Source organism: Platalea leucorodia, assembly GCF_965183815.1.
Source record: "Platalea leucorodia genome assembly, chromosome: Z".
In the NCBI taxonomy this organism is placed as follows: Eukaryota; Metazoa; Chordata; class Aves; order Pelecaniformes; family Threskiornithidae; genus Platalea; species Platalea leucorodia.
In genome coordinates, this window is record NC_138858.1 from 38,913,288 (window position 1) to 38,940,555 (window position 27,268).

Here is a 27,268-nt window from a genome sequence, read left to right on the forward strand (position 1 = left end):
TCCTTAGAAAAAACTCTTCTAACATTACATACCAGTATTTTCCTACTGCAGCTAGCTACATTCTTCATTGTAGCCTTCATGCAATGAATGTATCTCAATCAATAATTCCTTTACTTGGATGTGCATTAGCATCATCCTACATATCAAACTCTTACTTAAAGGCAACAACTCAGTTTTGATAGCTTTTAAAATTGAGTGTAATTTATCTAGCTTACCTATATTCACACATTTAATATTAATACTGATCCATGCTTGTAACTCTATCAGTACACGAACACAGACATCAAGAAATTAGGTTATAACAGCTTTTGTAGGAAAAGAAACATTTTAATCACTAGTAGGGGGAAGACTTTTTAATCAACTGATCCCTCAGTAAAACCACCAAAAACCCCCAAATTGTTGTTCTCCACATCCCCCCAAAACTATGGATATAGTAAGATGTTCTACTACTCCCCAAACTTCCTACAATATGATCACATGTAGTCAGCAAAAGCCAAATATGAATGCAAAATGGGAGCTTTCTTTCAGTAAGAAGTTAGCTGAAGAAAACACTCATGTCAGACATGGAAGAAAAGCCTGTTTGTTCCCAGCATAGTCAGACAAATTATTCAAGAACACTTCATTCATGTGAAAATACACCCCTGTAATACTGCCAAGGACAGGAAAACAGACAATGAGATCCCAAGTACCGTAACTACCAAGTACAAAAACTCGTACACCATGGAGAAGGTACATTTTTCCTACCTATGCCCATTTATTTCACTCCCAGATGCATCTAGAATAGAATTATTTCAGTCCCCAATCTTTTGAGAAACAGAGCACACGGCTCTAACTTAACTGGGGTTGTGTTAAACATCTTTCAAGATCTTCCCTGTGACAACCGTTTCCTATTCCATACTAGTAATTTTTTGCAAAGCAAGTATTACTTCGTGTATTTTCTCCCTGCTCTGCAGCTACTGAAATGGTATAGGGTGCTTTTGCACGTGCTTTATGTCGTGCATAGCAAGAGCTACTGTCTCAGTTCTGCTGAGGTTTAACAGTGCAAAGATAGGTCACAACTTACAGTCTTAGACCCACTTCCAGGCTAAGCTACAACTATTTATTTATTGATTACAATAGCAGGAAACTACCGTAACTAAAGCATTGGATCTCTGCATGTATCTGACATAGGGCAGACTCACAATAAAGTAAGACTGGGGAGGGTGGGTAGAGGAGGAAAACATTTAGTCTCAAAAATAATGTAGGTATTCAAGGACAGACTGGGCTATAAAGATCTCCTGTTTAGCTTCTTAGATGCCTCATATCCTACATGATGACAAAAAAGAGACACTTTAAAGTCCAGTTAAGGAGTATTTTTCCTAAATGCTCTTGAAGAGTTGACATTTTGGTCATGAGTCTTATTCGCAGCAAAAACTAGCGTGACCTGTTCAGTTCCTGAGACACAAGTCTACAGCCTTCAATTCCAAATTTTTGCTCAAAACATCTCCTTGTCCTAAATGCAGACTTACAAGAATCACACCTACTCAATATATGCTTCAACCTTTAAATGAAAAACCTATGTTTTACAGTTTAGTTTCTCACATTGGAATTCTTGAATGGTACACTTCTTAACTAACACAAACTGCAATTTCCATGATTCTGGGGAAAAAGTGCCACGTGCATTTTCCTCTAAAACTACAGGGGTGCCTTTTTATTTTCTCTGCCTAGCCAGAAGCCCGCTACGTTGGCACCACCCTGCCCACCACACAGCCGGAGTTTTGAGAACTGAGGTGACAGACAGCAAATGCAACCTTCCTACCCAGCTTCTTTTTTGTTCTTGAATTTTTAACTGCATTTTCCTTATATAGCAGAAATTAACCTTTTACTAACAGCACAAGGCATTCATTTTGCCCTATTAGAAGTAACTATCTCTTTTTACACAACCTTAATTGCTTAGGCCCAGCTCACAGGAACAGGTACCGGTACTTGAATGGCCTTTCAGCTCAATTTCAAATGAACTTTAGAATTCCCACCAACTTCAATGAAAGCCATCATCCATGACAAACACTGTTGTTAGGTTCCTACAGGACTCATGAATTAATTTATCCAACCAAAGATTAATTCTGCCTTCTTTCCATTATCAAGAAAACAATATTTGTTTGAAGAATGCATTTCTTAGCATCTTTAGACAATTTTCTTAAATCATTTTTTAAAAGCACTGATAAAACATGCTATTTAGGAACCACATTCCAAATACAAGCCATGTAGCTTCGCACCACAACTGCTGCCTTGTCCTGGCTGACAGTTAAAATTTACTTCTTTTTTTTTTCCCCGAGCTTTTGTGAGAGATATCTCCCCAGGCGTACTGTTGGCAGGCTTCTACAGTGGCCAGTACATTCAGAAAGAGAAACCTCATTTGAAAGAAAATGTATTGCTACCTTTTCACCTGGCACAATCTATCATTTTAAATATGAGGAGTAAAAAAAACAAACAAAAAGTAAAACAAAATGACACTTAAAATTTGCCAGTGGGCACAGGGAGAGTACTAGAAGTTAAAGAATACAAGAAGTAATTATGCCTGTTTGAGACCAATAATATACAAATAAAATACACTGTTTGGTGCATGTTTTTCATCTTTAGGAGTCTGAAACACACAATTGGATTTTCAGGAAACTTTTTTTTTTTTTTTGGTAAGTGAATGAATTGGGATAGAATACACAGTTTTGGAATTAATCTAGAAATTTGGTTCTCATACTTCTGTGCATTTCAGATAACCTATTTATTAGAGATAGCTACCTTCTAATCCTTACACAGGTCTCTTCCTCTAGGAAGACAAAAAAACCCACAGAATGGGGCAGCCTACTTCTCAGAAAAGCACATAGAATCTCACATTAAATTCATACCAAGGATATTAAATTCACACCAGACAAAAAAATGGAGATGATCAGAATAATAATTTTATCTGTCCTAAGTAACTGGAAGTTTTCAACACAAGACTGCATTCTTGATGATGGCAGTTTGTCAGCACAACATGTAAAGATGTTGCCAGACATTTCTAATTCTATAAACAGCATTTAAAGTGTATTCCATTAAAAAGTCATCAAGTTAAAATCCTTGGTAGCCCTTGTCACTCCTCTGTTATGACTTTAAAGCAGCATCTTTTAATACAACTCTGAAAATCATAGCCATTTAATTTACTGCAAAACTCACTTTTACTGGTAAGATTTGCCAGTTATACTTTTCCTTGTGTTAACTGTGAAAGTAGCTTGACAAGTCAGTTCCTCAATTCACTAAAAGGACTTGCAGATCTATACGGCAACTTGCTTCCACCAAACGACTTGTGGGACAGAGTCATACACTGCCAGATTTTAGCTCCAGTGTGAAACTGCAAATCTTCCTTACACAGTGATGTGGGGAAGAGGAAAAACTTCTAAACCAAAAGTGCTCCACAGTGGAAGAAATCCATCAACATGTATTCATTAATGAAAAACTGCTCTCTAAGTACTTGTCTTCTTGTGACCCCCATGTGGCCCCCATGCCCCAAAACCATTCACGGTGTTCCTGGAGCTATGGAAGAGTAGCTCCAAGATCAAAAGGCACTAACAAAGCTAACTCCCCTGCTTCCTTAGGATGATCAAGACTGGAGCTCACACCTTCTTAGGCACTGAACAAACTTCACTCACAGTTGATGCATTTCTGAAGTTTCCCTCCTGGCTGGATTCTCTGTCACCTAATACAATACGTACATCAGCACCCATTTTCCCAATTAGATATCATCTCGGCTTGTCTATTTTTCCACGAAACTTGCTGGTACTCTGGGCCACTGTCAAATATAGTTGACAAATTTAGGTCAACCAAAACTGGCAATAGCTTTCTCCTTCCCTCTCCTGCAGAATTTGAACAGTAGGATTATTTTTAAGAGTATTTGCAAAGGAAGGGGCTTGGGACACACAAAACATCCTCTGACACATATACAAATTGCAAACATAAACCTTGTTTCCATAGGACATCAAGTTAAAAGTATCAGCATACTTCTGGGTGTCCCTGGGAATGGGAATTGAAGAAGGGACCTCAGAGGTTTTTTGCATTGAACTATTTTCAGAACAGTCGGGGGCAGCTGAATTGTTAACATCAGGTGAAAAGCGTGACCTAAATTGGTTTTATTACATTTTAGATTCTTTACAGAGCTTTTCTTTACACTTTAAAACAATGCTGACTGTAATTTTCATTATTTAATTGCCTTCATTCTGAGGTAACCAGCCAACATCGTCTAAGAACCTGCAAGCATTGCTAGGCCGTGTGCCAATAAGCAGATGTAAACAAGTGAAAGGAAGCATAATTTGGTGTAGTGCACAGAGTAAGGAAAGAGGCAATACATGAAACATCCTACAGCCTTCTCAACAGTCATCACAAGTTAATCCCCTCTCCAAAAATCTTATATCTTTTAATGTCTGTGAACGTTCTTTGTATATGAGTGTCTGGGGAGTTATACAGCCCTCAAGTAAAAACTAAGGTAATGTATGTGGCCACTCAGTTATAAGAAAATACATATACAGTTCAGCTATTTATTTTTCTTTTCTCCTCCTCTTCTTTTTTTTTTTTTTCCCCCTTTTTTTAAATAATATCCCAGGCACTAGTGAATGGATTAACTTCTTTATAGCAGAAGTCATGTAGCCATCTAAGATCAAACATACCTGTATGTCCCCATACCTGAAACATCCATGGAGTAAAAGCTATTATATATTTTTAAACCAATACATCCTCAGAATGAAGTCAATGTTTACATATTGCAATGCACTGGACAATCATTAGAAATTCTGAAAAAGCTTCAAATCTGAAAAACTTTTTTTTTCTCCATGAGTTTTCAAATTCAGAACTTCAACCTGAGAGTCTTTAAATCTCTCCGATTCCTGTAATACCTGTTAGCCTATTTAACCTCTACTGTCAACTGCGGTGACTTCTGCTCTTCCCAGAAGCGCTGAAGGATGTCTTAGGTCTTTCCAGACACCAACAACTGTGAAAGCAGAGCAAACTTTTTACTGCATTGTAGATACCACTGATTTATCCTGCTTAAAAAAAAAAAAAAAAACAAAACAAAACAAAAAAAAAAAAACAAAAAAACAACCCTATCTTTTCTGCCTATCTGGCAGAAAAAAAAATATATATTGTATGAATTGTAAAGGAGTAGGGGGAAACAGTGAATGGTTAGGTCGGTTACCTTGGCAAGTTCCCTCTCCCCGCAACGGGTTAAGGAGGACTTAAAGAGTGAAAGTCAAACCTTCTGCGTGATATTTGTGATAGTACTGTTGCTACATTAATGAAAGCTTGAAGATGCTGGTCTTGCTGATTAATGCTAGGATGAACAATTTCAGAGTGAACAGCTGCACTGAGCTAGAAAAAGCAGATGAGAAATTGTATAGCTTGTTATACCCAGCAAAAAAACAAAGAATTATTCCTAAGACAACCCTGCTCATGTTGCCCAGTTTCAAACCCTGATTAGCCTATAAATCTAATTACTTTTTTTATTTTGCCTCAAAAATAAGAGGGAGATGGAGATCACAAGTAGTACAGAAAGTGATGAAATTCACATCTGAAGTAAAATGGAAAAAAAAAATCTCCTCCTCCTTCTCATGGTCTTCATGATAATATCAGGACAGCGCAAAAGCTACAGAGAAAGCAGCACGCAAAAAGCATCACAAAACTGCCACTCAGATTGTTCACCTAGTCTAAGTCATCTCAGCTGTTCACACCACCTTCATTTACCTAGCTTAATAACACACATGAGTTGCAGTGCCCTGCCAGATCTTTTAGGCTCTCAGTAACTACCCTGAGTACAATGCTAAGATTCTGATACTGTTTATTTTCTACAGTGACCCCCTATTTCCAGGAATATGGCACAGTATTTGACTTTTTTTTTTAAAGTGGTAATAGGAGTACCAATTTTTCTTTAGGTTGCATGCTGAATTTGAAAAGTAATTTATCAGTGTTATTTATATTATAAACTATGTATGTTTATATTGTAATGCTTTGATTTACTGCAAGAAGTGTCAGATCATCTATTTTCCTCCTTTAGGTTTCAGGAAGTGAAAACAAATAAAAATTCAGCAAATACCACCTCCATCAAAGTTTACAAATACTCAGAATACAGTTTGATTACCTGGGAGATTTGACAACTTACAAGAGTCCTGCCCTTTTCCATTTGAAGTGGTACTCCTAGTGCATTAAGCTGTTCTCTGAGGTGAAACAGACTACTCCACAACTGTAATATCCAGAGTCACAGAAACAGTCACAACAATAGCACAAGCTATAGCTACATATTTTATTTTCTGTAACATATCACATTCTTTGTTTTGAAAATATTCTGCTGTAATTTTTCAGATGGAAACTTGCTTACAACAATGGAAATAAAACTGCAAATTTATTGAAGGAGTCAAAGTTTAGAAGTCCTTGGAAACATAGCATACTGTGCTCCTCCAACAAAACACATCCCTTTCCATTTGTAACTTCTGTATTTTTTAAATCTGCATCACACAGATAACTTGAAAGCCCTCTAGGAAGAGGTGGTTCCCCCTCCCCCCCATGCATTTCCAAATTCAGAGCTTCATTCTAAGAGTCTAAATCTTACTTCTCTACTACCCATTAGCCTGTTTAACCTCTACTGTCAGCTGCTGTGTCTTCTGCTCTTCCCAGAAGCACTGAAGGATCTCTCACGTCTTTCCAAACACCAACTGTAAAAGCAGAGCAAACTTTCTATTATGCCGTAGATGGTGTTCATGTATTAAGAACTATGGGACTTTTCCAAATCACTGATCTCAGGCCCGCAATCAGAAAGAACAAACATTTGATCCCTGACAAAACTGACGTCATGTTGTGTATTTTGCAGAAAATGCTAACAGGCCCTCCTTTTACAAAGTGAAATAGCCTCATTAATTTCTCATTATTTTGTTACAGACTGAAAGCATATGAAGTAGAAAGGCGTATTTGTACACAGCCAAAGAAGACCTCCAATTGCTACTTATGTTTTCATAATTGAGATTTCATGTGCCAACAACAGTAGCTTTTACAAGACTAGCAATCTTTCTACAAAGTCAACTGGAATTACAAATGAACAAAATTTGTCAAGACGGGATTTTCTTTGAAACAAGTGAAAGAAAGAAATGTCTGCACAGTATATACAACTGCATGCAACAGAAGAAAACAGAAGTTACAGTAGTATCACAGTGAAGGGCACAGGTAGAAGACATTGCAGAGTCCAGAATCAGAGTTCCACTCCTTTACTTTGGCAACTTTGATATGGCAATGGTCCCAATGTTACTAACACATACTAGACATCGTATTTTGAGATAACACCACCACATAATGCATGCTGCCCAACAAAACACTGCAGCATGTTGGGACAAATGGTTGATTAAGAAAGCAAAAAGCACAATCAGGGGGAAAATTCTTCTACATTTGCCTTGGACAGTACATGCAAAATTGAATGACAGGGATCACAAAACACAGTGGTCATGATTTTTGGAAGGAAAGTGAGGCAAGCTGCATCACTCACATAATCGGTAGGTAAGATCCAAGGGGAAAGAAGTCTCATACAAGTGGAAAAGGAGGTCAGTGGAAGTGTTACTTGTATTCTAGAGGAACGATACAAACAGGGGTGCAAACAATCCCACCTTGCTGGGCGGGGAATATATATGAAAGAGGAATTTGGTCAAACCACCAATTCTAGTGATCTGAAATGCCAGAAGGAATCATACAAAAAAAAAAAAAAAAAAAAAGGAAAATAGGTCAAATGGATAAGGCTAAGTATAAAAAGCATAGAGTGAACACACAAGATCAAAAGTAGAAAAGCAGAGAACAAATTACTATGATGAGAAACGTGTATGAAACAACAAGAACTTCACAACAGTTGTAATGCTCTATTTTGAGACCTTTATCTTTTCTCTCCTCATCTACTTTTTTCTACCTCAACAAAAGGTCAGCCATACTATATTTGTCCTCACCAATTCAAAATTGCTATGCAAACATAAATTTACACAGAAACACATAATGAAGAAAGATAATAGAAATTATTTGCTTAGAAGTACATTCCAAAAAAGATTGCTGAGTGGACAACACACAAAAGCTGTGGTTAAAACAATTCACATGCACTAAAACAGACGGCATAATTTGTTCATCAGTTCTCCACAGGCAACTTGTAAGTGAAACGCCACTGGGTATTATTCAGCCCATTAGCATATTAGCATGTAATCAGTCACAACAAAGTTTGCAGAAGGATATGCTGTGGAAACACTGAGCTCAATGCTAGAGTGGATTATCATGACCTTCAAGTTCTCTATGCTTTCTTACCCTGGGTCCTGCAAGTATAAGTTTTGTACATACAGCTTTTACTGGATGATAGCTAAGTTGAGCTTTTCAGCAGCCAGGTTATCTAAGGAATTCAAGTCTTTAAAATCCCATTTTTGTCTCCATTTGAGGGCCCTTCCATACAGCTGTGAAAAGATAGTTGAAGAGTGGAACAGACTACCTTGGAGGATGTGATAGGTAACACTGGAGATTTTTTGACAGATTAGACAACTGTTTTAAATGTAGTTGGTACTGTCTTGGAGGAAGGAAAAGGTCTGGATACCCTGTCATGATTCCTCCTGGTTTCCATACATCACCATGTACCACTCAGGCTGTGTATCTGCAACAATTTCAGTTGATCCAAGCTGGTGCTGCTATGGTCCTGCCTTCCAAGCACACATTCGCTAGCATCCTTATTATGGCACCAGTGCTCCTCAGACCCCAGGAGCTCACCTAGAAAATTAAACTGACAAAAAAATAACCTACCAAAGAATATTAATCATAATGGAACTCCTTACGACAGCAAGCACAGTTTTTACACGGACTCCCTCGAGATCAAGAAGAAACCTGGAAGGGGATGAGGAAGGTGATACAACATGTCAGACCTTTGGTCCATGTTGAATGAGAGATTGATTGTCTCAGTTGTTTCAATCACTCACATACTTTTGCATAACCTCAGAGTTGCAAGTCCACTTGTGACAAAACCAGGAAGCAAGACTGAGAGACAGACGGAAAGAAGTGTTAGCAGCAGTGCCCAATGCACTGGGCAACAGCACCAGAACTAAACTCAAGAATAGCTTGGGGAAAATACCTACAGTAACACATGGCTAAGGTCAGGTTCCCAAATGTGTATTTAAACAACAACTTGTTTTTCAGGTGCCTAGCTTGCATGAAAAATAAGGTCACTGAACAATGGCTATATAAGACTGATGTAAGCACCAAATTTGAAAGTTATATCTAAATTCAGATGAGAGACACTTTAAGTTACTGTACTGAATAATAAAACCTGTTATGACTAATTAAACAAACAAACAAAAAAACCCACTATCTTCCCTCAGGAAAGTTATAACTGTAATCAGTAGAAGTTTTCCTTGGACCCCTCCAACTTAATTTTAGGTAAAATTTAACAGAAAGCTCACTTTATGCTTGAAAATTATTTTTAAAAAAACCTCTCTTGCACCGTTCTCAGCACAGAACAACTCCTACATCACCAAAACTCCTTTGATTAGATTAAGAGTTCTCAGTTTCCTATAGAGCAAAAGCACCTCAGAGACATTTCCCAAATCACTTGCAAAGCTATGGAAAGGGAGACCATTATCCCGTTTTATGAAATGCTCTATAAAGCACAAAAGCTGGAGTCTTCTTGGTTTAAATGAGCTTTCTAATGTGTTTCTTTTTAAACTAGAGAAAGCTTCAAGGGAGAAAAAAAAATATTTCAGAAGCTGCATCAGACAAGTGTGGTTCAAAAAACAAGAGAATACAATGAAACGAAATTCTGAGACCATTTAAGGAAAGAACTGCTCAGCATGTAAGGAAATAGCTGCTATTTGTCATAGCTGCTGTCTAGTTGTCATTAAACTGAGACAGCCATTTTAAAGCCACTAGAGTAGAACTGCACCAGTAAGCACACCAGAAGAACTGCTAGTATTTTTTAAAAGTTATTCCATTCTCTGACCATGTGGCTGCTTAAACGTAAAGGTTACTACTGCCCTTATAAAGAACCATATACTTTTGTTCCCCAAGTCAGTCTTCGATGGGCAGACCAGAATGAGCAACTGACTACTTTTTTTGCCTGACAGCAGCCTGACAGAATGCTGAATTTAGCACTCATCTGAAATTATGAATATACTTGTAGTGTACTTTAAGAAACAAAACCACATCAGCATACATACCTATCCTACTGACAGTAAGGAACATGAGGTATATCTGGGGAAGAAATACGTACAGCTGTTTTAAGGCATGGAAACCTAGTCACAGAATTTTCAAATGGTGATACAAATGTTTTCAAATACATATTTCAAAGTAGTTATTTACAGTCAAATGATATAAGCTAATTGTTTTCCAACAGTCTTTCACTTGCCAAACCAAATTGAAAAACCTGTCCCTGAACATTTTTGGCAGCAAGAAAGTAAAATGAAGTCATTACTAAATATTTTTGCCAGTTCTGAAACATTCCATTATTTTTTATATGCGGTTTACGCTCCACATTAATTGCACCAATATGAACGTTTCTATATTAAAAAAAATGCAAGTGCATGAACGGTATATAAGCACCACCACAGCTGTCCTCCCCAGGAAGTTCTCTGCAAATGCCTCGCAGGTTTTTTTTAAATAACCTAGCTGGAAATGTTATGGGAAAATTCAAAATCTTAAGCTACCACTATAAGCAAAGAATACATCTGCACATAAATTAGCTTTTTCAATAATAAAAAAAAAAAGCAAACACAATGAGAATGGGACTTAAAACAAAAAGGAGACAGTTCTTCACCAGCAACAAGAGCAAGCAGTGGGTGAGCACTTTGTAGTAGAATCATACACAGCCTGACACCACTGAATTTTAAAGAGAACAGACCAGAACCTCTGAGCTCGCTCAAGGAAAATGAGTGCAAGTTTTCCCACAAATGAAAGAGGTCTCTGAATTCTTGAGAGGCCTGAATAAAAATCTCCTTCCTTCACAGAGAAGCCCTCTGAAACACTATCTACACCTCTCAATACATCATTATAACTGGGTTAGAAGCAGCATTATGACTATGTTAAAAAAGGCATATAGTATTATCTATAGGTCAGTTAATGGCCCACACCGCAGTTTTCAAATGTTAAAAATACAGCTTTCGGCATTTAGAAAGGAAAAAAAAAGGCATTAATCACACTTTTTGCCTAATGCATACTGTTTTATGAATCATTAACTAGAAAGAGAACAACATTCCAACAAGATAAAATATAGTCACTGACTATGAACATTACATAGTTTCCATAAACTAAAGTGAAAAAAAAAAAATCAGTTAAATCAATATGTTCTCACAGGAACAGAGTGTTCTTATGATTTGAAGTATACAGTGTGATACTCCACTTCCTGATATGCCTTACCTGGCATTAATCAGCTGGAATGTCTGATTAAATACCTTTTTCAGCCTATGATTTTACCAGTTACTGGGTTGTTATTTTTTTAGTCCGAGGTGACATAAATCAGTTGTGCTAAATGGCACACATGTTTAAATGTATTTATAGAAAATTGCCTTTCAATAGCTGCTGTTAGCAGTGTGCACTCACTCTCCCTGAACCTCCTGGGTTTGTGTCTTGTTCCCAGGAATAAGCAGCCTGACAATTAGCTAGGTAAGAGAAAAGGGATACTCATTAATATTTTGGTCTACCTAGCTGTGCTTTTACTCTATAGTAAATAAAGAGACCAGTCTTCATTTTTTCTTTCAATACGATACCATTATAAGAGCACTGAACTGCAGCCCTGCACTAGTTACTATGGACGACCAAATAAAGGGCATATAATATAACCACATAAAAAGCCACGCTACCCTGTGTGCTTACCCCTCCTCACCATTCTAGCAGCAAGGATGGCCACGGGACAGACAGAGATGGCCCCTTCATTACAGAAGCAGGTGCAGCAGGTCATGAAAAGGGTGTGAACAGTTTTCTTGCAGACCACTGTATTATCCAAATGCTTGTAAGAGAAGGCCATTTGTTTAAGCAGCAGGTTAGGAGATCAGCTAAAAATCTTTATTGAGGTGCTCTGGTTGGTGTGTTTGTGTTTTTGTGTGCAAGTTAAGTGTATGCACATGCAAGAGTGACAGAGAGGAAGTCTAGACACTGAAGGATGCCTCACAAGGCCAGACTGAAGGTGCTGTACCACATTAAAAAAAGCTGCTGTTAATTAGCAGTGACTAACACTGGTCTGGCATAAAAGCCAGAAAAACTGGACACTGTGCACATCTCCCTTCAAAGCAAATGGCTTTCAGCAGAAAGCACTGGTTTGGATATATAGGTCCAAGCTTGCATTTTCGCTCACAGAGATGAAGGAGATGCTAGGGCGATGCTAAGTGAGGCTATGATGACAAAGACACGCAGCCTTAACCCAGCAGCTGATGGCAAACCACTCTCCCCTCACAGTGGTAAAGCAGAAGTCCTGCAATGCCATTTTGTAGACTCTTCACTTGGGAGTTTCTCTGAATCATGGAAGTAATAATGACGTTTTCTAATTAAATAACCCTTGTTTACTTCCTCTACCAAACAATTTGTCTGTGTCAGTACACCTGTCTCTGAACAACCTCTTGCATCAATGGGCCCAGCAGGTCCCAAACTCGGCCAGAGTGGTCCCTCCACAGGTTTGGAAGGCTCTCCTTCCATACTACCGAGTTTAAGGTAGCACAGGTACCCCGCATAACAAATACAGCTTCCAAGAGCTGACACGTATCAGGGTGGGCGGATGGAACTGGAATCCATAGGGGTATTTCATACCTGCAGGGCATGTATCTCCGTGAGGGTGTGCACCCTTCTTTGCTCAGAAAGCAGCCAAGGCTATGGAAACTCTGTCTCTCTGGGCTAGCCTTCATTTTGCTCATTTCCTTTGCTGTGTTTATGTCCTCACAGCAGGAAGAAAACTAAAACTAGCTGAAAAGCATACTTTCGTTCACTTTGAAGACTTTCACACATAGAACAGACAGGAAGGGTGCAAGTGAACACTGAGCAATTTGGGATGGGGAACAAAGGAAAAAAAAAAAAAAGAGAAAAAACAGGCAAGAAGGGGAGGGAGAGACTCAGCAAGAGATTGTGCACAGTTGAACTGGGAGGAATGGGAAGCAAGAGCGGATGAAGAGCAAGTGAGCCAAAGTAGAAGGAAAATACATGTTAGTAGGATATACATAAATAGGAAAGGCTTTCTGCTTTGGTGTATTAAAAACATGCGTTCAGCGCCATTAACTTTGAATAGTCAAAAGGATACTCAGGGGAGGGGAAAAAAAAAATGAAAAAAGTCAATAAACAGCCGATAGTATAAAGTTATGTTGTAGGGAAGAGAGCAAAGAAAACAAACTTGACTTTTATCCCCAGGATACACACACACTTTTTTCATATTTTCATCTACTACTTCGTACCAACCTGCAGCTGGTGTACCTGTGTGAGATGTGATTTTTATTATCCTTAGCTGTGCACATCAGTGCATTTTTAATTACACTGCATGACAGGCACAGTGCTGTTATGAAAAACAGTTGCAGTTTTAGACAGCCAAACCAGAGAAAAAAATCAGGGTCTCCCTCTTGAAAAGTCTGGAGTCTTTATTAACTCTTCACACCTCTGGTAACTATCAAGCCTCTTAATTTTCTTTCATTAGGCAGCTGAATATCACCGGCTTGAAGACAATCACTTTATATCCTTTTCTGCTGTCATTTCTTTAATTAAGGAAATAAAAAACCAAACTCACCATCATATATATGTATGTTTTAGCCACTGCATAGTTTGATGCATCTCTGTGAGGAATACATGAAGTACAGCAATATTTGCAGATGGATCAATATAAACTATTGCCGTATGTATAATTTTGGCTAAAACAAAAGCAGTCATACAAAGAATTCTGGTACCAGAAAATCAGAGCAAAAGGAAAGAACACTTCAGTTCTATAGCTTAATAACCAGATGAAACCTTTACAAAAGCAAACAAATATACTGAAGAATTCAGCAAGATATTAAACACTACTTCTACTTTTTGCAATACATGCTCTCAATATTGGGAAACATCCTTCTGCATGGTTATTTCAAATATATTGATCTTTAGTAGGAGACGCCGGTAAAGCGCACTTTAAAACCTGGTCAAGCAACTAAGGTTGCATTACTGTCCACGTTTGTGATGACCCTCCAAATGGTTTTACCGTGCAAAACAGACAGAATTGGAAGTCTAGGTATGCAATGTTCTGTAGCAGAAAGTAACATTTGCATGAAGAAAAGAGTTTTTCCTCGCATATTCTCTGTACGGTATAATTTCATGGTTACAAAAGGAACCTTTGAGGGAAGCAGTCAAAGGAGCAAGATGCGAACCTGTACTTATTCTGCGAAAGTTCTGTGTTAAACTGTTCTTGCGAACTGAACAAAGACATGCGTTTCAGCTCCTTTCCAACCTCTGTTACCACAGGCCAAAATTAGCCTCACAGGGACGAGAAGCACATTCACAATAAACCAGAAAAGGCTCAAATGAGTGAAGTTACTTCTGTAATATGTTTTTTGATAACAGAAAGCCTTTACCACAGACATCTGAGCCTCACGCACCTTTTCTTTTCCTTGGTCATTATACCATGCCAAATAGATCCCAGACTAAAGAGAACAGAGAATGTAAAAGTTGCAGGCATAATATTTTTCTTCTTCTAAGTCACATACAAGTTTAACTATATGCCCTGAGAGAGATATACAGGATATCACTGTTGTGATTTACCTGCATTTACATCTCATGGCCACAATTTTGACAAATAGCATTCATGCGTGAATTTTAGTACAGCAGTTTATAACCACAGAAAGAGCCCACCTCTTGTATTTTTGCACAGACCTCAGTCACACGCTGCCTGTTGCAAGGCCCGAACACAAAGCACCACACTCAACACACAGTGCTTGAGGACTCTGTTCCTCATCCCACAGAAGAGCGGACACCATGCAGAAGTCTGAATTTTTCTCACAGTGCCTCATCCTGGACATGATGACATAATTCCTAGCTACAAATATGTCATCCATCAGGTTTGTTCCTTCACGTGGTCATTGAAATTGTCAAAAGGTTACTCTTCAGAGCACTATTTCCTATTTAACATCTGGACTCTCTTGTCATTTCAACTGATCCCCACTCCTGCTAGACAATTTCTAGCTTAATCTCCAAATTCCACCACTAAATTGTACTAATGCTCTCAGGATAACTTGAAACACATTTGTTTTTCCCATTTTGCAGTTCGCCATTATATAATTCTTACCAGGAAAACACATATTTGATAATAAGGAAAAAAAATAACAGCATGATTTTTCCCCCACCCCCAACACCGTGTGTCAAATGAAATTTGTTAATATTTTTGAACATGAAGATAGTCCATAAATACATTCCGAGTAGGCTTTTTGCAGAACGCACCATTTTATCAGTGTTAAATTTGAGATATGAGTCCAAGAACTGCCTTTGCAGCTCATTAAATCAACGTCATTCTGACTGTATGCTGCAGTATGTGCAATCCTGTATAGGCGAGCTTCACCACTACATTCTTACACTCTGTCACTGCACACTTTTCCCAATATAGTTTCCTCCTATCACTTGGCACCATGCATCATTATTTCCATGGGCCTGTAATATTTGCAAAAATGCAATGATAATGCCAAGGCTGACTAAGGGAATGACAAACAGTCCACATCCACTCCCTTGAGGTGTTTTTCTGGACAATATTTATAAAAGAATTAGGAACAAGTTTAAGTATCACAAGAAGTGGCTCAAAAATAAGAGAAGCAATATCGTTTCTGAAGAAATTTGTCTTCCTTACTTCCTGTATCACTATGGCCTTAGTAAAATTACTCCGATGCTCAGCTGCTTGCAGAACCAGGCCCTACTTAAAATAAAAAAATAAAATAACTGGAAGTACCTATGTCACAAACTGAAAAAAACCCTCACCTTTACTGCAATAGCTACAGAAGTATCCACATAGAATAGGAACAGCAAAACTAATCCTAAGGAAACAATGAATAGGAAACCACCCCCTCCTGAAATTCCACAGTTCAGAGTGGAGCAAAAAAAAAAAAAGGAAACTGCTTGAATGCTTTTATTAGTTTTAAGTATAAAGACAAGCTTACACATGAAACTTCCCTTTAATGAGAAATTCTCACATACTACACCACCAACAATTGCATCTTCAGATAAGAAATACATCCACCTCTTCTGGGAAAAGAGTCTGTATTTTAGTTAGATAGCCAAGAACCAGGAGCCCACAGGACAAAAAGATATGTCTAATCGTGCAAGTACAGAGTCTCTGACATCCTCATTTCCTTTGCAGAAGCATGTCATAACACTCCTGCCACCTTCCTTATTCCTCACCTCCAAAAATTGGAAATTATATACAAGCCACATTACTGCAAGGATCAGCTGTATTTTAAAAGTTCCATCACTATTGCTATTGCCTGTTTTGACTTTGCTTTGGAAGAAACTGGACTGCCAAAATTAGAATGCATTCTGAACAACCAAGAATCATTAAATTCATGGAGGGCAGCTGATTTAACCACCCTGTTCTGCACTGGGGACATTAGCAGAATTGTGGTTTCACTCCTTCAGACTCTTGTAAACATTTGTATAATACAGAACAGCTTCAAAAATAATACCAGAAAAGTTTTTTTTCCCCCTACTCGATGTGTATTTGTTAACTCTGTTGGTACGTTTGAGAACAATTGCCTCATCAGTTTTCCCCTCTTATTCTGGTTTTTCAGATATCCATTTCTGCCTCAGCAATTCTTAAGATAGGAGTTTCAGCTGGGTTACCACTTACCATGCCATAGACAAGAGCAGCAATGAAGAGGGCAGCACGGTACCTTTCAAGTTACAGAGTTTGAGGTAAATGCTGCAGAAGAGGTTTTATTTGTTTATTTATATTAAGTGCTAATGGTCCACAAGAGATCTAATGCATGTTAATGCATTATTTTTTCTAAGTGGAAAAATCTTGCAGTATATACAGGGTGCAATTTATCTGATTTCCCATTTCAAGGAATTTTGTAATAGTCATGAACTTAAAGTCAATCAAAAAAAAGTGAGACAGGTAATTGAAGATTACTTCACTGTTCAACTGATGTCCTTGTTTCTAACATCTATTTCATGGGGCATAAGCATCAGCAACTAAAATTTTAGGAGATGCTGGTACATCCCTGTACTCTCCAGAGAGATGGAGCCACTTAGATTGTATTTCAGACACTTTTTGCTAAACATGTATATTCAATCTGATTTTATTTGAACATACTTATACCAAAGTAACTGCATATACTGGGGAACAGGTCATCAGTCACCCTTAAAAGGGTGATTTTAAGATTCACTTAGATTTAGATTAATGTAAGATTCATTTGGAACTTGGAATGAGCTGTAATAAAAATATTCACCTGAAAATTTTGTTCCAGTCAGGAAGAAGGGATGGTTACAGCAAGCTTATGGCACCAAAAAAAATGTTCACATTCATAAAAAGGGGTAAGAGGAGAGGGGCACTGACAGGATTAGAAGTCTTCTGGGAGAATCAGGCTTAAACATAAAGAAAAAGTAGTTCTTCAGTTTCCTTTACAACAAAAAGCACTGTTACAATAACATGTAGTAGCTAATCATAGGCTGCCTAGAACAACAGCAGAATATTTACATTTCACCAAGATGCCCGTTAAAAAAAAAAAAAAAAAAAAAGGTCAAGTTTGAAGTTTCCATAGGCTTCTGTTATTTTTCACTCCATAATAAATCATTTTGTTGGTATATGCACATCTCAGTTTTGTTTCATTAGTTACTAAGACACGATAAAGTAATATCAATTCAGTGTTTTCTAGTCTGATAAAATTCAGACCTCATTATTCTTTGTAAAAGTTACTTTTATTATTTATTATTCAGTGTTTTCTAGTCTGATAAAATTCAGACCTCATTATTCTTTGTAAAAGTTACTTTTATTATTTATTTACATACACATAAAACTAGCATTTATTCTCATATATAGTGCCCCTCTTCTCCCCCAATTCAGGGCATAAATAGTGAAAGTCCAATGTATTTCACATCTAACACAGGTGGCAGGCTACAGAGATCTCTGTAAATATCATCCCAAACAAGTATATTATGCAAATCTCAAGAGACTTAAGGAAAACATGAAGAAAAGCGCAAGACAGAAGAGGTAGGTCCATCACTCCAGAAGATCATCTTGCTAGATAAAAAGCAGGCAGGTGACTTATGGATGTGTCCTGCTACAGTGCAGAAGAGCCAGATAAAAAAATGTGTGGTCCTGCAACAGACTAGAAAATGGAAATTCTCTTCATCCACCATCCTCAAGCTGATTCTCTCTCCTCTAAGATGTTCCACTGCTAAAACTCTTCATTATCAAATGATTTGCATGAGCTACCAACAGTGTACAACCCTGCAACAGGCACTTCATCTCTGATGAATGGTATTTAAGGAAACACCTTGAGAAAGAAAACTGGAGCTACCTCACATGAAAACGCTTTTAAAAATCATTTTTTGTTGCAATAGTAGTTTTCGAAGCTGCTTGTAGCACAGACTCAAAACAAAGTCCTGGAGTTAAGAAACGTGGTTTTGAACAGTTGAAAAAACACGAGGTCCTGGAGGCTGCATCTGCAATATGCTGTAGGTCCAGACAGGACTAACCTGTATCACTTTTTACAAGGCAGGCCAGCAATAAGCACACAGGAAGCATATTTAAACTGACAAAAGCAGCTAGTTTCCTACAATCCTGTATGAAAACAGTGTATTTTGAAGCTTTAACTGCACTTACTCCAATTATTTCAGGACCTGAACATGCTTCCTGAAAACACCATGAAGGAACAAGAATCTTTCTTTTTCCTGATTTTGTTGGTCACTGCTCACTGCCAGAATCCTACACATTACCAGATAAATAGTTGTTTGTGGTCTGTCTGCATTGGGGGTTAGAAGAGGAGGGGGAAGGTTGAAGAGAAGTGAGATGAAAGTAGGCTTTACTGAAAATAAACCAGCCTGTTATTCTAGGTCATTGTTCTCCCCATCCTTACAGTTTGCTTCAGTTTTTCATTAAACTGACGTATTGTCTAACTTCACAGGTAGATGGCAAGAATAAACTGTCAGCCTTCTCTAACTTACTGGCAATACAATTTGCAGGCCAGCCATCAGAGCAACAGGCAAGCACGTCACTTGTTCAGCATCTTTGCTGGAAGGACAGAGAGGGGCAGGAAGACCTTGTAAACACCCATCCCCCCACACCCCCCCAGTATCCATACTTCAGTTCATGAACTAGAAATGTACCACTTCAGAAAAGCTGTGGATTGTAAAGCAAGCTGGATTTGATGCAGGACATCGGTCCCTTGTAAATTTTCACCATCCAAAAAGGAGACCAGACTGAAATCCCTGACAGGCTTTAGCCGTCCCCTTCCTGTTGTGAAAAACAAATTTTCACCAAACATCAGCAGGAAACAAGTTGCTATGCGTTTTGGTTTCTAGCCATTCTCCTGGCCACTGACTGAAGGTAGCAGGAAGTGTAATTCTGCACATTTTCAAGTGTTATAAAGGGGTACACTACACTTTCTCACACTTAGCTGGCGAGAGACCTGGGAAACACTTTGTACCTTAATTCTTTTTTCCCCTGGCATAAACTCTTTCAGCCAAGTAACTCAAGGCTTAAACATCAGTGTTTGCAAGCACCTGGGGTACAGCTTTGCCCACTTTGCTTGATAGCTAAGAACACCTGAAAAGAGAATACTTATTGGTTTTCATGCCTGCACAGCAAAGCTCTATTAACACTTCAACAGTGCGACCTGAAAGAGTGCTTTTCAATTCCAGCGCCTGAGTCACATAAGAAGTACATAAGAATTCTGCCTTGCTTACAAGAAGCTCTCTTGAGTTACAACTTCAAGGAGGCTCTTATGCACGTTATAAAACATCTTCTAGATTTCCTTCTAGCAGTGCGACAAGTAGCAAGAGACAGAATCACCCATGTGGATGACAGTACAGACACCTATAGCCTAAGCAACCTGTGAACTTTCTACGTTCAAAACTAGGAAATCATGCAAGATGTGTTCAAGTTCTTACAATGTCAAAATAAGACTGGGGGAAAAAGAAGCCTCCTTAATGATTCCTACATTTTCAAAGAAAATGTGCCTTGAAATTACCTCCTTAGCAGCCCTTTTTCCCCTCCATAATGTAATTCAAGACAGAAAAAAACTATACTGTAAGTATTCACAAACTTACTGTCATCACTTCCATTTTACTAGAAACAAACTTGAATTTAAGAATATTGCTATTTAGAGCAGACTTTTGAAAACATAGGAAAAGAGCATGTGCTTTTCATCTCTGTAAAAGCATGTATTTGAGCCATAGGTAGGCATATTAGGCTGAAAGGAATTACACAAAGTATAAACCCTACCCGAGTCCAGAAAGGTCCTTCAGAAATAAGCTGAAGAATGCTTTTAATAAATGCATATACAATTTATATACATATATATCTACTGCCTCCATTATATATTATACAATTTTGTTATATTATGAAGATGTTATACATATGTATACTGTACATACATACACATACACACAGATAAAGGGTTATAAAATGAAAACAATCTGTTGGCAACATGCAGTGACAAATTGCAAAATACCCTCAACAGAATCTAACATCAGAACTGTGAAATCAAAAAATAATTTGTTCCCCTATAACTTTTTTATACTAAAAAAGATTTTTTTACTGAAAAGTACCATCTAAAATGTTAGCAAAATAACATTTTTTTATTACATATGAAGATACATTCTTACATATGAGAAGATATGTTCTTACAATATCTTGTGAAATACAAAGAATATCAAAGCAAATATATGACCATCTTTATTAAAATCATTGCATAATATGAATTATGAATCAATGAATAATAGGTCACCTCTCCAATACTATAGATGATGCTGAAAGTCTGTGACTTTTCATAAAAAAGAATTGGTTTTAACTTAATTTTATACTGTATTCAAAATCATTTACAATTTTATTGTGTGGTACTGCAACACAGTATTAGATCTGAGTGACTCCTGCCTTTCAAATCTCTGTATTTTTATCATAGCAACTAAACAAGTTACTTTGTGTTACATTTGTTTAAGCCCTTGTTTAGTCAAACTTGCTGTTGATTACTGGCATTCTTAGGCCATATTGCTGCACAAAAAGAAAAAATTTCTTTCCTATAGGAGGTACAGGAGGAGATGCAGTGCCAACGACATTTCATGGATCGCGTCCAAATCAATCCAATTCTGGCTGAGCAGGAATGGGAATTTCTCTTCCCAGTGAAACCCAGATACGTGGGGATACAGTTTGCCCCTGTATGCAGATTTTTAAAGAAGACCTTGTTAATCATTTTTGGTGCTAACTCAGCAGAAGGCAACATTGTGGAGATAAAATATTCTCACATATACCATTCCCACACTACCTAGAGTAATATTCCTTGCAAGTTGGCTTTTGCTACTGTTGTCATCCACCTTTGTTATCTGCTATCAGTGCAACAAAGTTAAAACTGGAAAAAATGGTATTATTTTTCTCCCTCTACATTTAATAGCCATTGCACATATCTGAAATGATAGTTCACTGTCTGAGGGTTTAGTTCACTGAAGTGTTTGCTTTCACTGCAGAGAGCCCTATTCCCTTGAAGATAATGTAAATGAACAGATGGAAGGATCAAGAATGACCTTATAACTTCCCAACATCGCTGCTGGCTTTGCCAATTATTCAGTGAATGCCAGGTCTGATTCTCAGTTACATTCATACCATGCTGTGGGTCAACAGAACATGTATGGCAGAGCAGAATATATTCCAATACTTTATAGGCACACATAAAAAGTCACCTAATAGGATATATGGCATGAAATACATTGCCAAGGTCCATTAAATAACACAGATGCTTCACAGTGTCATATCCAACTGCATGCTGCTGGAGTTTCTTAGAAACCCTACAGCACAAGCAGGTTGACAGCCTGCATTTGCTCACCATGCATACAGACAGGTAACAGGCAGAGCGCACTGCTCTCCTGCGATACAGCGACAAACCACAGGAAACACACAATGTGGACAGCAGCCCTCGTCACAAGGCATTACCCGTTCCTATGCTCAGTACTCTGTATTTCTTCTTCTTTCAGTTAGCCCTTAAAGGTACAGCTCTTACATCTTTTTTGTTCAGTCCTTAAGAGTCTCTCACATAAAGGGCTGAACCTTTGCATTCGTCACTTCTGCCAGAAGAAACTGCAGGGACTCAACAGCTCGCATGGGGTGAGCCCTGATTTTCTCCTCACATCCCAAGTTTTAAGTGACAGCTTGCTGCAGAGTATTGAGTTGAACTTGTCAATCTAAGTGCAAGTTTCTAATAACGAGTAAAAACTTATGTAGCCTAGGCCTTATGTACTGAAGTTCATGAAATGTTTTTACCTTCAGTGCCTTATACAACAAAGCTACACAACCAGAACCAAAATTACAAGAACCAGCTGCAGCTTGCTGAACAACTCATTCCCACACACCAGCTATCTTTAATTCTTCAATAAAATGCAAAGTTGCATCAGGTGTGCTCTACAAAATTTGTGTTTGTAACTTTAAATTTAATTTTAATGGCAAAGACACAGTATCCAGCAAACTTCATAGAATTTATATGAAAACCATGAAAAAATTTTATTTCTTCCCCTTCCAAGTTTGGGTGTGCTCCTGCTAATCCCAGCCTCCAGTATATTATCAACATACTACCATTCTCACTTTGTAGATACATACTATACAGTATTTCTCAGAGTTTGCATAGCACTTTCTACATCCCATTTACAGTTGATAGGTGGAAGCAACAAATTCACAGAATCGATGTTTATACTTAATATTTCCGACGTCCCACAGAAAGACTCTGACCCTCCATCTCCCTGTGTCAACAGCTGCTTCTTGCTTCAATTAGCAGAAGTACCGCCAAAACACCTACGCCAAAAATTGTTTGCTCCCAACCCTTTCAGCCCCAGCTTTGCTGCCTCTAAATGTAATAGTCCCCACTGTTTCAAATGTATTCTGCACAAAAACATAAGATAAACAATACTAAATGAGCACTGCAAGAAAACATCGAAGTATTTAATGTGGTCGCTACTGCAACAAAGTTTTAACGCAAGCAGTTACTAAATTCCAGTCAGAGGTTCATCACTAATATCCTCAGAGATTACTGTACATGGAAAAACTGTCTCATTTTTCACTATGCCTACTTACTTACCCCCTCAAACTACTTCATAAAAACATATATATTTCTAGCAGTTTTCATATCATCTGTGATGCTTTAGCACAACACAAACACTGAGAAAAACGTTTACATTTCAACAATTAAAATCCTGAAAGAAACTTACCATCCCTGTAATTAGACCTGAAATTTCAAGTTAAATTCTTTCCACTTTGAAGGTCTATGTAAAAATCAATACATTGCTCAATAGCAGCCAACAAAAATAACCTAAGGCATCTTTTGTTTTTAACTGAACTTTTAGGAGCCACACTTCTCATCATGCACTTTATTATCATTTGCAGGTACAGCAAAGCAAAACTAAATTCTTCTACTAATGTCATGCTATGACCAAAAAAAAAAACAAAACCAAGCAAACAACTTATAAATTACTTCCTACCTCAGTCTGTTATTACACATCTAGCTTCAGCTGAAGGCAGCTGAAATTGCCACTGGCATTTTAACCTCCAGTTCCACCATTCCAAACAGAAAATGTACTCGTTTGCTTTCACATTTGCTATAGCTAATGATGCTATCCTGATATTGCACATTAAATCAGACATATACCAGACATTAAAAAGATAGATCAGGCTTGCATGGGCAAATAAATTAGAAGATTGAGGGAATTTCAGATCATATTTGTTAGCTGCATAAATTCAACTCAAAAGTTGTATAACATTTGTATGATAAACATATGACTAGACCAGATTATTTCAGATTAAAATAAACTGAACGTGACGATTTTAGATTTAAGCTCTTCCTTGAGCCCCTCCCAACCAAGGGGAAAATCCCCTTCAGCTTTGCAAAGAGCTATGAACTGCTCGGCGCTCCTGTCTCCCACTGACTTCCAAGGCCTCTCTGATCACAAAGTCAGCCTAGCACAGGGATGCAGTCATAAATAGGTAAGATTCAGCTCAAGTAAGAACTGCAATAATGCCATACATGGAAAAAGTTTTAAAGACATTTTATCATAATTGCTGTGGTATATATCTCTGAAATAAATCACTTCAGTGTTTTGGTACCCTGCCTCAGGGCGAGGACAAAAAACTAAGTACATCAGTCTACAGTATCTCCCTTTTGAAAGGCAAAGGTACAATCAAAGATAGGTTATGACCTGGCAATATATGTTATTATTTAAAATAATGAAGTTAAGCAACTTAGCTTCCGATACACAATTAGTACAGATTTTTTTTTTTTATTACTACCATTCTCACTAAATGCCTTAATTTAATAAGATGTTTGTTCATTAGCCATATTTTTTTCGCCCAGAACTTTTCATTACTCAAACACAACCTGATGCAAAAAGAATGCAACATGCAAAGCTACACTTCGTTGTACAGTATCACATCACGACCAAAGAGATCAGGCAGTCCTTCAAACACAGACGACTTTCACAATTCATTTGCAAGTTAAACAGACCCAAACCAGCCAGAGGTTATGTATGTGCATTAGTTCTTTATGGAATATGTTACAGGTACCCCAGATACACATCTCCTTGTGCTATCAGTCATCTGCATCAACACTGCATGGATGTCTCCCCTCTGCCAGCTGTGTCCTAGGGCACACCTGCCCAGCCCATTGTGTCACAGGGCTGATTTAAGGCACCGGCAAGGCTGCCATTGGGGAAGGCTGCTAGCGAGGGCCAGAGGGGTCTTTGTCCACATAAAAGAAACGTGGGCAAGTATGGAAAAGCCGTGGCCAGGTAGAAGCCCCGTTTCAATCTTTGCATCAGGGCACACACCTATCCCTAGGAGGGGCTTCCCTTGCTTGCCCAAAGAACACTCGGACTCAGATCTCACCACTTCAGCTCCTACATGTGTCAGAGGGAGAGGCTGTGGATGAGAAGCCTGTGCAGCAAACCAACACAGGGAACAGCACAAAAGGGTCTTGACTAGGTTTCAACATGCTGTGGTCACAGATTGACACTTCATACCAAACTTGGAACCACGATCCAAGTGGTGAGATGCAAAGGGCAATTCTAAATGACAGGTAATGTCTGCAATGTGTATGCACAAACCGGTAGGAGTCAAGGCAAGTGCTAAAAGTAACTGCACATAGTAATTGTGCAGATGTTCGTGGCTGCTTACTAGTTAATGATTGACCTCCACATAAGGTCAAATAGCTGTTAAAAAATTATCATTCTTACATCACAGGTAAATAAATTAAAGCACCAAAAACATGAGGTTGGATACTCCTATGATGCACAACTGCTTTGGGACTGCACCAAAGTCACAATCTGATCTCAAATGCACTTAAACTATAGTGATCTTAAGCAGGTTCAAAGATGAGTTCTGCAGTACACCACCACTGTAGAGATCCTTACACAACTTCTCCTCCGGAGAAACTAAGGTGAAGAGGGTACTGCTTTCTGACAGTCAGCTTGACATGTCAATCTTCAGATGCACTTTCCACCCTGTACAGTTCCTGTCACCTCTGTGACACGCAGCACATGAAGCAGAAAGAAGCTGGGTAGGTTCAAACATTGAAAAGACTTATCAAAATAAACGCAGAGGTCAGTAACATGCAAGACATGCTCTGTTTGGGCTCTAGTACAATGGAGTTCAGATCTCAAAGAAATTCAGCTAAATCTAGAAACTGGAGCCCCCAGAGACAGAGCAGACCATGGCTCTTTTTTCCTTTCTAAACAACATTTCTAACTCTTCATACAGTAAGAAAATACTGTTAATGTACATTGCTGAAAGACAGAGATAACAATTTCCTTTCTTGGTGTTGCAGGGTACATTCATCTTACAACACAATCAGCCTTCCCACAGCAAGCACAATATCTTTTAAAATTAAGAGTGAGACAAGTGCATGTTACAGACCCCCCTTTACAACCAAGCCTATACAGAAAAGGAAAAAAAGTGAGAGTACTAATTAGCAATGGAATAATTAGTTTAATGACTTACTGGATCACTATTGGAAAGAGGAAGTTAATTGATTAGTTCAGCTGCTAACAGAAGGCAATAATCTCAATTTGAGAACCAGTAACCCTGAAGAGTGGTTCCAAATGTGTTCTTCTTTTATCCTGAAGCTCTGTATGCTCGCTCTTGGCTAATTACAGCACAACAGGAAGGCCTGTGCTCACATAATAATAATCTAGTCTGCTGAGGTAAGGAGACACAAATGAGGGAAACACTGCCTTCATTGCAGGCTGTATAGGCTGTAGGTGATTCAAAGTATTCATTCGCTGCTCAAAACCTCCAGCTTTGCTACTCTGCCAGAAACAGCTAGTCAAATAACGTAAGACAGTCCTAGGCAGAGTCTGTCTGTTTGCATTAACACTTCAGACTCCAATGCAAGTATATGCAAAGCACACAACAAAAAAGTCACACCTAGGTTTACACCAACGCACAACAAAAACTGCTATGTTGTCTACCACAATAGTAACCTAAAGAAAGACAAGCAACTTTTTAAACCCTAAACAAAGGCATGGGACAGCCTCACAAAATATCCAGTCTAGCTAGGCACTGGTATGTTTCTTGGCTATTTTGCGTGAGAACACCGCAGTACACTGAATCTGTTGTTTAACATATGCAGACAATTAAAATATTTCTCCACAGACAGATCAAAATTAGTTGTCCGTGTTCTACATAATTCCAGACAGAGTGCTTGGGACTGAGCAAAGATGACAGTTTACAATACTCCAAGCCTTAATTAAAATTTTGAGGGCTAACAAGTAGGACGCTCCTCCTACCGTTGGAGTTTCTTTTTTCAAACACTGAAGCATAAGACTTTGAATAAAACATCCTTAAGAATATATTTCAGATGTGAAGCAGTACGTGAACCATCCTAACCTAAATATCTATCGTTATAAGCTACTCATTCTTTAGTCCTGGCTCTGAAAAAAATGTATTTTTAAAAAACAAACAAACAAACGAAATGTTAATTTAACAGTGAACATTTTAGCAGGTATTCCTACATAAATGAAACAAGAGCAATTTGCCACTTACATTGCCATTTAAGAGGTCCTTCTGAATTACTTTGGATTATTTCATTGACGAGGTCTGAAACTC

General features: G+C 38.2%; 1 protein-coding gene across 3 annotated transcripts in view; it reads right to left on the reverse strand.

Annotated features, from left to right (window-relative positions):
• Positions 1 to 27,268, reverse strand: part of PIP5K1B (phosphatidylinositol-4-phosphate 5-kinase type 1 beta) — a 115,217-nt gene that overhangs the window by 80,010 nt on the left and 7,939 nt on the right. The window lies entirely within an intron of this gene.